The sequence below is a fragment of the Phocoena sinus genome, chromosome 3 (genome assembly GCF_008692025.1).
Source record: "Phocoena sinus isolate mPhoSin1 chromosome 3, mPhoSin1.pri, whole genome shotgun sequence".
Taxonomy (NCBI): Eukaryota; Metazoa; Chordata; class Mammalia; order Artiodactyla; family Phocoenidae; genus Phocoena; species Phocoena sinus.
The window spans coordinates 46151989-46164626 of record NC_045765.1 but is presented as its reverse complement, the minus strand read 5'-3'; positions in this window follow the sequence as shown (position 1 = coordinate 46164626).

Here is a 12638-nt window from a genome sequence, read left to right as displayed (position 1 = left end):
AGAGTAATGATAATAAAGATGATCCAAAATCTCAGAAAAAGAATGCAGAAAATACAAGAAACATTTAACAAGGATCTAGGAGAACTAAAGAGCAAATAAACAGTGATGAACAACACAATTACTGAAATTAAAAATACTCTAGAAGGAATCAGTTGCAGAATAACTGAAGCAAAAGAACGGATAAGTGAGCTGGAAGATAAAATGGTGGAAATAACTGCCAGGGAGCACAATAAAGAAAAAAGAATGGAAAGAATTGAGGACAGTCTCAGAGACCTCTGGGACAACATTAAATGCACCAACATTCGAATTACAGGGGTCCCAGAAGAAGAAGAGAAAAAAGAAAGGGTCTGAGAAAATATTTGAAGAGATTATAGTCGAAAACTTCCCTAACATGAAAAAGGAAATAGTCAATCAAGTCCAAGAAGCACAGAGCATCTCATACAGGATAAACCCAAAGAGAAACATGCCAAGACACATATTAATCAAACTATCAAAAATACAAAGAAAAATTATTAAAAGCAGCAAGAACAACAGCAAAGCAACAAATAACATACAAGGGAATCCCTATAATGTTAATGGCTGATTTTCCAGCAGAAACTCTGCAAGCCAGAAGGGAGTGGCGGGACATATTTAAAGTGATGAAAAGGAAAAACCTACAACCAAGATTACCCAGCAAGGATCTCATTCAGATTCGATGGAGAAATTAAAACCTTTACAGATAAGCAAAAATTAAGAGAATTCAGCATCACCAAAGCAGCTTTACAACAAATGCTAAAGGAACTTCTCTAGGCAGGAAACACAAGACAAGGAAAAGACCTACAAAAACAAACCCAAAACAATTAAGAAAATGGTAACAGGAACATACATATCGATAATTACCTTAAATGTAACTGGATTAAATGCTCCAACCAAAAGACATAGACTGGCTTAATGGATACAAAAACAAGATCTGTACATATGCTGTCTACAAGAGACCCACTTCAGACCTAGGGACACATACAGACTGGAAGTGAGGGGATGGAAAAAGATACTCCATGCAAATGGAAATCAAAGGAAAGCTGGAGTAGCAATTCTCATATCAGAAAATATAAACTTTAAAGACTATTACAAGAGACAAAGAAGGATACTACATAATGATCAAGGGATCAACCCAAGAAGAAGATATAACAATTGTAAATATTTATGCACCCAGCCTAGGAACACCTCAATACATAAGGCAAATGCTAACAGCCATAAAAGGGGAAATGGACAGTAACACAATCATAGTAGGGGACTTTCTAACACCCCACTTTCACCAATGTACAGATCATCCAAAATGAAAATAAATAAGGAAACACAAACTTTAAATGACACATTAAACAAGATGGACTTAATCTATATTTATAGGACATTATATCCGAAAACAACAGAATACACTTTCTTCTCAAGTGCTCATGGAACATTCTCCAGGATAGATCATATCTTGGGTCACAAATCAAGCCTTGGTAAATTTAAGAAAATGGAAATCATATCAATTATCTTTTCCAACCACAACACTATGAGACTAGATACCAATTACAAGAAAAAAACTGTACAAAATACAAACACATGGAGGATAAACAATACACTATTAAATAACCAAGAGATCACTGAAGAAGTCAAAGGGAAATCAAAAAATACCTGGAAAAAATGACAATGAAAACATGATGACCCAAAACCTATGGGATGCAGCAAAAGCAGTTCTAAGAGGGAAGTTTGTGGCAATACAATCCTACCTCAAGAAACAAGAAAAATCTCAAACAACCTAACCTTACACCTAAAGCAATTAGAGAAAGAAGAATGAAAAAAAAACCCAAAGTTAACAGAAGGAAAGAAATCATAAATATCAGATCAGAGATAAATGAAAAAGAAATGAAGGAAACAATAGCAAAGATCAATAAAACTAAAAGGTGGTTCTTTGAGAAGATAAACAAAATTGATAAACCATTAGCCAGACTCATCAAGAAAAAAAGGGAGAAGACTCAAATCAACAGAGTTAGAAATGAAAAAGGAGAAGTAATAACTGACACTGAAGAAATACAAAGGATCATGAGAGATTACTACAAGCAACTATACGCCAATAAAATGGACAGCCTGGAAGAAATAGACAAATTCTTAGGAAAGCACAACCTTCTGAGACTGAACCAGGAAGAAAGAGAAAATATAAACAAACCAATCACAAGCACTGAAATTGAAACTGTGATGAAAAATCTTCCAACAAACAGAAGTCCAGGACTAAATGGCTTCACAGGTGAATTCTATCAAACATTTAGAGGAGAGCTAACACCTATCCTTCTCAAACTCTTCCAAAATATAGCAGAGGGAAGAACACTCCCAAACTCATTCTACGAGGCCACCATCACCCTGATACCAAAACCAGACAAAGATGTCACAAAAAAAGAAAACTACAGGCCAATATCTCTGATGAACATAGATGCAAAAATCCTCAACAAAATACTAGCAAACAGAATCCAACAGCACATGAAAAGGATCATACACCATGATTAAGTGGGGTTTATCCCAGGAATGCAAGGATTCTTCAATATATGCAAATCAATCAATGTGATACACCATATTAACACATTGAAGGAGAAAAACCATATGATCATCTCAATAGATGCAGAAAAAGCTTTTGGCAAAATTCAACACCCATTTATGATAAAAACTCTCCAGAAAGTAGGTATAGAGGGAACCCACCTCAAGATAATAAAGGCCACATATGACAAACCCACAGCCAACATCGTTCTCAATGGTGAAAAACGGAACCATTTCCTCTAAGATCAGCAACAAGACAAGGTTGCCCACTGTCACCACTGTTATTCAACATAGTTTTGGAAGTTTTAGCCACAGCAATTAGAGAAGACAAAAATAAAAGGAATCCAAATTGGAAAAGAAGTAAAACTATCACTGTTTGCAGATGACATGATACTATACATAGAGAATCCTAAAGATGCTACCAGAAAACTACTAGAGCTAATCAATGAATTTTGTAGAGTAGCAGGATACAAAATTAATGCACAGAAATCTCTTGCATTCCTATACACTAATGATGAAAAATCTGAAAGCGAAATTAAGGAAACATTCCCATTTGCCATTGCAACAAAAAGAATAAAATACCTAGGAATAAACCTACCTAATGAGACAAAAGACCTGTATGTAGAAAACAATAAGAAACTGATGAAAGAAATTAAAGATCATACAAACAGACGGAGAGATATACCATGTTCTTGGATTGGAAGAATCAACATTGTGAAAATGACTATACTACCCAAAGCAATCTACAGATTCAGTGCAATCCCTATCAAACTACCAATGGCATTTTTCACAGAATTAGAACAAAAAATTTCACAATTTGTATGGAAACACAAAAGACCTTGAATAGCCAAAACAATCTTGAGAAAGAAAAACGGAGCTGGAGGAGTCAGGCTCCCGTACTTCAGACTATATTACAAAGATACAGTAATCAAGACAGTATGGTACTGTGGTGCTGGGAAAACTGTACAGCTACATGTAAAAGAATGAAATTAGAACACTTCCTAACACCATACACAAAAATAAACTCAAAATGGGTTAAAGACCTAAGTGTAAGGCCAGACACTATAAAACTCTTAGAGGAAAATATAGGCAGAACACTCTATGACATAAATCACAGCAAGATCCTTTTTGACCCACCTCCTAGAGTAATGGAAATAAAAACAAAAATAAACAAATGGGACCTACTGAAACTTAAAAGCTTTTGCACAGCAAAGGAAACCATAAAAAAAACGAGAAGACAACCTTCAGAATGGGAGAAAATATTTGCAAATGAAGCAACTGACAAAGGATTAATCTCCAAAATATACAAGCAGCACATGCAGCTCAATATAAAGAAAAAAAAAAAATCCAAAAATAGGCAGAAGACCTAAATAGACATTTCTCCAAAGAAGATATACAGATTGTCAACAAACACATGAAAAGATGCTCAATATCACTAATCATTAGAGAAATGCAAATCAAAACTACAATGAGGTATCACCCCACACCGGTCAGAATGGCCATCATCAAAAATCTAGAAACAATAAATGCTGGAGAGGGTATGGAGAAAAGAGAACCCTCTTGCACTGTTGGTGGGAATGTAAATTGATACAGCCACTATGGAGAACAGTATGGAGGTTCCTTAAAAAACTAAAAATAGAACTACCATATCACCCACTACTGGGCATATACCCTGAGAAAACCATAATTCAGAAAGAGTGATGTACCACAATGTTCATTGCAGCACTATTTACAATAGCCAGGACATGGAAGCAACCTAAGCATCCATCGACAGATGAATGGGTAAAGAAGATGTAGCACATATATACAATGGAATATTAGCCATAAAAAGAAACGAAATTGAGTTATTTTTAGTGAGGTGGATGGACCTAGGGTCTGTCACGCAGAGTGAAGTAAGTCAGAAAGAGAAAAACAAATACTGTATGCTAACACATATATATGGAATCTAAAAAAAAAGGTTCTGATGAACCTAGGGGCAGGGCACGAATAAAGACACAGACATAGAGAATGGACCTGAGGACACGGGGAGGGGAAAGGGTAAGCTGGGACGAAGTGAGAGAGTAACATTGACATATATACACTACCAAATGTAAAATAGATAGCTAGTGGGAAGCAGCTGCATAGCATAGGGAGATCAGCTCCGTGCTTTGCGACCACCTAGAGGGGTGAGATAGGGAGGGTGGGAGGGAGGCGTAAGAGGGAGAGGATATGGGGATATATGTATACATACAGCTGATTCACCTTGTTATACAGCAGAAACACAACATTGTAAAGCAATTATACTCAAAGATGTTTTTAAAAAATGTCATTCTCTCTCTCTCTCTCTCTCTCTCTCTCTCTCTCTATATATATATATATATATATATATATATTACAGCCATGACCATTAGCCAAGTAGCTACAAATAAAACATTTTTGGGAAAAAAAAATTTTTGGAACCAACCCACCTTAGAGTGTGTGTAAAAATATGTGGCAGTTTAGACTTAATTCCAGGAACATCTCTGTATTATAACTGTAGTGCCTAAAGCTGTTAGCTCTGGTATTTGGAGAGCCTTTAAAAGTCTATACATGTCTTTGTCAGTCTGTAACTTACCTCCTCTGGGCTTGTGAAAGTGTGAAGGCTGCATACATAATGCAAAACTCAGTCCCTTCAATCCCTCTCCCAGCAGCAAATTCACTCTCCAAGATGCTCATGACTCATTTTCCTTTCTCTTCCCTGCTCAGAGTTCTGATACAAACAAGAAGCACAGGGGAACAGATAATAAAATAGGAAATCCAACTGTGGTTCCATAATACTTATGAGAGCCTACAGTGTGCTAGAAACCTAGCTCAGGGCTTCTCAACGTGGCTGCCCACTGCTTGCACCGGGGCAGCTTTAACTATGACTGAAGCCAGGATCCCACTCAGAGATGCTGATGTAATTGGTGTGGGGTGTGGCCCAGCCTCAGGAATTCAGAGAGCTCCTCAAGTATTTCTAGTGTGTGGCCAGGGTTGGGGACCTCTGCTCTAGACACACAGTGGTGGTCGAGATAGACCCGGGGTTGGAAATGGTCACAAGCTGTTAGCTAGGACGTGCCCCATCCAAACTTTGTACTTGCTCAGATGTTTCAAACAGGCAGCTTCGCAGCCAAAATAAATAAATAATTTTAAAAGTTATTTTTTTTTTAAAAAGGGACTTCCCTGATGGCACAGTGGTTAAGAATCCGCCTGCCAATGCAGGGGACACGGGTTCCAGCACTGGTCCGGGAAGATCCCACATGCCACGGAGCAACTAAGCCCATGTGCCACAACTACTGAAGCCCGCGCACCTAGAGCCTGTGCTCTGCAACAAGAGAAGCCACTGCAATGAGAAGCCCGCGCACTGCAACGAAGAGTAGCTCCCACTCGCCACAGCTAGAGAAAGCCTGCGCGCAGCAGCAAAGACCCAATGCAGTTGAAAATAATTTTTTTTTTAAGTTATAAAAATACAGCAGCTTGAGAGGAGGTTTGAAATAGGACAGCCTGTTCTGTCAGGTCCCAGAATGTATATTTATTAAGTGCCATTAAAAGGGACCTGAAGAGGGGCTTCCCTGGTGGTGTAGTGGTTGAGTCTGCCTGCCGATGCAGGGGACACGGGTTCGTGCCCCGGTCTGGGAAGATACCACATGCCGCGGAGCGGCTAGGCCCATGAGCCATGGCCACTGAGCCTGCGCGTCTGGAGCCTGTGCTCCGCAACGGGAGAGGAGAGGCCACAACAGTGAGAGGCCCGCGTACCACAAAAAAAAAAAAAAAAAAAAAAAAAAAAAAAGGACCTGAGCAAAACTGGATATTCTTGTAGGCATAAGGGAGAAAACTGAAATATTCTTGGAACCAAATCTATTTCATGAGGAAAAATAACAATGTATTCAGTAGCACATGGGTAATGGTTTCTCCTAGGGGATGAGATTAAAAGTCACTGAAGGGTGAGAAAATGCATAATTGAGAAGATGGAGAATGGCCTGAATTTTCTCCAGGGCACTCTGTGTAATGTGCCTTTCCCCTCCAAATACCTAGAACCATTGCCCTGTGACTTATGTATTTCAATGCTGGACTGTCACATATTAGACTTACAAAGGTATATGTCTGTGAATTGAACAAGACTTCCAGGAGGTGAAGACTGATTCACAAGGGTGACCTTTGCTCCCTGCAACAGAGTGAGACCTCTTTAATCTCTTGGGCTCCAACCTAGTTTTAGACATGAGGACAAGATTACAATATCAAAGGAAAGATGAGCGAATTCTTGGTTAATGTGGTGAGTCTAGCTTGGTGAATAACTGATGTCAACTACTGGGAATAAAGGACTTGAAGATGAAATGCCGCTGAAATTTGTGTGACTCTAACCATTGGATGGTCAGATGCCCCAGTGTGACATTTGTTCACTAGATACTTGCCATATATAAAAATGGAACCTCCTTTATTCATGTGTTCATTTAGTGAGTGTCTACTGCACATCTTTGGTGCCTCCAGGATTTGGCCTTAGCTGCTGGGGATGCAGTGAGAAGTCAGAGAGACCGGAACCCTGCCCTCTCAAAGCCCACAGTTTGATGAGGGAGGCAGACAAGGCAACAGTTAAACACAGTGTTGATTGTTAGGATAGGGTGATTACAGGTGCCACCAGAGCCCAGGGGAGAGGCCAGACCCTGACTCAGACTTGGTGGCTAAGGAGGGCTTCCTGGAAGAAGTGATATCCAAGCTGATGGGTAACAGGTTAGATGAAGGTGGGAGGGAGGGCACATGCAAAGGCCCAGAGTTAAGAGCAAGCACAGCTCATCAAGGAACTAAAATGCTATAGAGCTGGAACACAGGGTGTGCGTAAGGGTGGTGGGTACAGTGAGAGATGGCTTAGTGAGGTCTGCCTAGTAAGGAGCTTTGGGGTTTATTCTGAGGGCAGTGGTGGGGGACACTAAAGGGTTTCAAGCAGAGGAGTGACACGCCCAGAGTTGTGTTTTAGGATGCAAGTTCTGGTTTATCCTGGAATCTCCCTAAGCACCTGTCACATGCCTCAAGTAATAGATGTTCAATACACGTTGCTCAGATAAACAGCCCAGATGGGATGGGAACACTGAAACCTACTTCCAAGGAATCTCCCACCCAGCTGTAAAAGACAGACAAACACCTGGCACCACAAGGCAGGATGCCGTCAGCCCCAGAAGGGTGCTATTTACCAGGCTCATAGGTGTTCAGACAAGGAGGAGCTTTGGGGTCGCTGAGGTGGTCAGGGAGGCTTCCTGGAGGAAGTGGGGCAGGTGCTGGCTTTGTGGGATAAGTAGGGTTGGGGGAAGCAAAAGGGAAGGGGAAGCCTTCTCAGGCCCAGGGAGGCAGTGTAATGGTATGAGAAGTGCCCAGCACTTGACCTTAAAACCCCTGAGTTCAAGGCCCGCTTGGCCATAGGCAAGTAGCAAACTCATTTATTGTGGTTTCTGCATGTGGGGAAGTTTGGTGAGGGCCCCCAGCCTGCGTTGTCCTCCCTATTCAGCCCAAAAAATACTCACTGTAGAATTCTGTCTTTTCTCAAGGAGTTGCTGGCTTCCTCCACCAGGACCTACCTTCCAGCGTGGAAAAGTCATTTTAGGATCTGTTGTGGTAGGGCAGAGACTCAAATACCTGGACTGGTGGGTAAGGAAAGAACTGGATTCCACTCCTGGCAACATCCTGAGGAGCTGGGTTCCTTAACAATCCACTCACTTAACCTTGTTCTTCTGTTTTCTTATCAGTAATTTTTGAACTTATGTTTTCTGTTTTTCTCATCTGTAAAATGGGTACAATTCCTGTTCTGACAGGGTGAGTGAGAGGATTAAATGAAACACTTGTGAACGGTGGCGGATCACAACAGGAGCGTCACGGCTGTGCAGGGAGGGAATATGTGAACTCTGACCACTAGGTGGCAGCAGGGCTCTAGGAATCACCTGAGATTGGACTGGGAGGCGCCACCTCAGCAAATTGAAACGCCCAGGGTGCTGGGCAGGTGGTGCAAATGAGAGGAAGGGCCAGGTGAAAGACATTAGGGAGTGTCAGGGACTGTGGTGGACCAGAGCATACATATTCCATCTAAGGAGCTTGCAGCTTCTTGGCTTCAACCAGTGTTGCCACATCAGAATGAGGGCCCAGTGGTGCCAGAGAGTCTGATTTTTCAAGAGAAGCCAGAAACCAGGGTTTTGTTTTGATTTTTGATGTGAAATCTGTGTGGAGATTGTGTGGGTCACAACAGGTCCCCCTTTTTGCATCTTCTGCCACAGAGTGAGGGTTGGCTGCCCTGGTAGAGAATCTCCTCTGAAGAATTGGCTTCACATCTGTTTTCTGTTAAATGCTGTCATGTGTCTCCACTTCACTCACTACTTCATTAGATGTTAATTTTCCTTCCTTGGATCTCTGGGGAGAACTGTTTCGTTTTCTGCTATTGTTATTATTGTTGTCATCAAACATTTATTCAATCGTGGGCCATATTTTCTGACCACCCATGAGGCTCTCCATAGTACCTATTTCACAAGGTTCTTTTGAGGAATAAATGAGATACTGATATAATATCACTTAGCCCAGCACCTGGCTCATTAGCACTCAATAAATATTATTATGGGGACTTTAGAAAAGATGGCATGACATTTGGAGGAAGGTTTGCAGGGCCTGCCTTTCTCTCTATATTTGGGATGGTGACGAGGCCTGGCTACTCCCTTATGTAGATGAAGCCCCCTGGTTCCGGCTCCTGAGGGCCTAGGAGAGGTTGGATACAGCCCTTCCCTCAGAGGCTGCTGTCACACCCCAAAAGCATTCCTGGGACTTTCCCTTGTCCGGTTCCCTGGTGCTGCGTCTGGGTCAGGGTGGGCAGATTTCCCCATCCAGGGCAATCCCAATCTTGGGCAGGAGTGGCCCAGATTCTCCTGCCTCTCCCCAGCGAGAGGACTTTCTGCAGTCCATTGCACCCGGACAAGTCAGGCAGGTACTCAGGCAATAATCAGGCATGCAGATGTGCTGGAGCAGCAACTCTGGTCAGAGGCCCAGGGCCCTTTACATCCAGGAGCACCTTCTCAGGGTGTTCCAAGGGGACCCAGCAGCTTTGGGGACAAAGACTCCTTGCTGGAGGCTCCACTGGCAGATTCAGGAACAAAGAGAGGGTGAGATCAGATTTGTCCTTGAGGGCTCGGACTTATGCTGGGCTCAGGAGCACCAGCTAATGCTGTTCAGTTAGGTCTCAGGCCACCACCATGCTTCCAGGATACCTCAGGGTGGTTCTGGGTTCCCTGTTTGGGGCCCATTTGCCTGTCTTCAGGGGTCTGGGCATCCTTGAGGCCTGTGAGTAGAAAGAGAGCTCAGTGGCTGCAGGTTTGGGACAGCCCTGAGCCTTAGGAGGATTGGGCCAGAGTGGGCATAGGACTTGCATCCACCCCTTCTGAGCAGCTCACATCTCAGAGGTTGGTTATTTGCTTGCTTGCTCTCACATTTATTCCCTGCCCAGCTCAGCTCTGTACTTCAGGGAACTACATTGCCCAGGCTCCTTTGTTCTCTGGTTTTCTGGTGGGTTTGTCCAATAGGAGGCACTGGCAGGGGGAAGGAGGGGAGAACCCAAGGTATTTCTCCCTCTCTCTGCTTCAGGCAGCATCTCTGCCTTGGCTGGTCTTCTCCATGGTTCCCACTTCCACTGGATGGTCCTTCCCTCTTGGTCTTAGGTCCCGTTGGACAGGCCTGGCTATACTTCCAGTTTCTGTAAGATAGCTTCAGATACTGGGCCCTAATCACGCTGCCTCTTCCCTGCGTTCCTCCAACCTAAAGACTAGAGTGTCTTTTTGCTGTTGTTAATCCCTGTGGTGATTCTAGGATCTTCTTTCACCTGTGTAACTCCCTCCCTAAGCCCCTCTGTTCACAAGGCATGGAGTGGTTCTCCCTCTGACTGGGCAGTGACTCTTGTGCAGCTCAGCGGCTAGGGATACAGGGAGGGAGTGGGTAGTAGAGCTGGGGGGCTCCTAGGTACCTCTGCCCCTCAGGCTGCCGAGCCCTCAGAGAAGACTGGGACCATCACCAGGTCTGCTGTACATTCCCTGGGTCAGGGAACAGTCCTGCCCTCCCCACCCAGATCTCTTGGAAATGTCTTCAGCTATAGACAGCAGCTGAGTGGGTCACGCTCCAGGGTCAGTGGCTATGAGAATCTGCCGAGCAGCCCTTGTTTGGGCCAACTGAAGCTGTTCTGCAGGGCCCAGAGAAGGACACAGAGGAGACCCAAGGGCCATTGTGTGACAGCAGAGCCAGGCTGTGGGCAGGAGGGTCGCCTCCTTCCAGCCACAGTGCCTCGAGTCTGGCCCTGGCTCAGGAGGGATGGTGAGCCCCCGGTCAGTGAGACAGGAAATGGAGATGAGGCTTCTGGCCAGGAAAAAGCCTGCTTGTCTTGATTCTGGGGTCTCAGTGATTCCAGGCACATCAGCAGAGCCTTTGGTCTGGGGAAAGGCTAGTGCACTACTAGCAATCACCACAGCTTCTGTTCACTTCTCACAGGGCTTTTTGAGGGTTACGTGAGGAAATCCACTTTACGTGATTAATCCAGTGCTGGCACATAGGAAGCTCTCAAGACCTGCGAACTAAAGAAAAACAAACAAGAAAACACAAATCGCAACAGCAACCAGGCACTATGGACCTTATTCTGTAGGATAAGCTGGTGTCTAGTTAGTACTGAGCCCCAGGCCTCTCCCCTGGAGCAGAGCTGGGGCTGGCAACACAGTTCCAGCTGCCAAGGCTAGGAAGAAGGCCGAGTCAGGTGAAGGAGTTGTGAGGTTGGGAGGTCACAGTGATCTCAGGGCACACTCCCCAGAGACGTGGGGATGGGCAGTAGGTGTCCAGAACCATAATGGGGCACTTGAGGACACCTATCACCTTGTGTCCAGGCAGGACAGAGATCAAGGCTAGGTCAGAAAGCAGGCAGTAGGATCCCAGGCTTTGGGTTCAAGTACTAGGCCCTGGGGACTTAAGGATCAGGTCCACTAAAAATACAAAGATCCTGGCAAGAGGCAGGATTGAGAGCTGGACACAGGGACTTCATTTTGAGCCCCGGGGGCCAGAGCTGCTGGAAATCCTCCCATCTGATGACAGGATTGAACCCAGGGAGCAAGATGGGTTGGACGTGGGAGAGGGTCTGGGATGAAGAGGCTGTGGTAGTCAGGAGACCAGACTTCACGTTGCAAAACGTCCAAATTCAAATCCTGACTCCACACTCACCAGCTGTGTGACCTCGTTGAACAAGTTACTTCATGTCTCTAAAACCTCACTTTCCTCTTTGTGGGTAAACCAGGAAATAGTCGTACCTCAGAGGGCTGTTGGAATGTGGAAATGGGATCACGCGTGGAGGTTTTGGCAGTCTAGGACATATGAGTGCTGCTTAAATGATTGAGCCTCGAAGACACAGCCATTTTTGCTGGCTCCCACCTCCTCCAATGTACTCCTCCTAAGCTTTGCCAGCAGTGACCCCAGCCCTAGTCTTCTTTGGGCTAACACTCCTTGTACTTTCAACCTTTGCTCTAACGTCTGTGTTCCTGACCCTTCACCACCTCAGGCTCTGAAAAAATAGCCCCTCACTGCCTGAGCTCTTTCCAAACTGAAAGCAAGAGGATGTCTTAAGAGGCCAAAGGTTGTTCCCCTGGGAATGTAATGTGACCACGTCCTCCGATACTCCCTGGTGATTAGAGCTCACCATCTTGAATTACTTCATCTTCATCCTCCCAAGAAGCTTCCTCACAGCCCCAGGCCAAGCAGTGGGAGACAGCCTTGCTGATATGCCTTTGTGAGTATACCTCCCCCCTACTTTCTTTCCTCCCACATTGCTAAACTTTTTCCTCAAATTCTTTCTCACCCTTACCCCACTCCTCACCAAAAGCTGCGGCAGAACATAAAAGAAAAATACAGTGACACGCACACAACTGGAAAAATCTCAACATCTATCTTCTTCCCCTTCACACCACCCCGCTGGCCACATCCCAGGCCAGAGATTCCAAGGTATGGCACTCCCCTTAGGAGTCAGGTGTCCCCGTCCCCACCTGGAGGGGGCAGATACCAGCCAAAAGCACCTGGTCCAGATTTCCTTTTTGCAG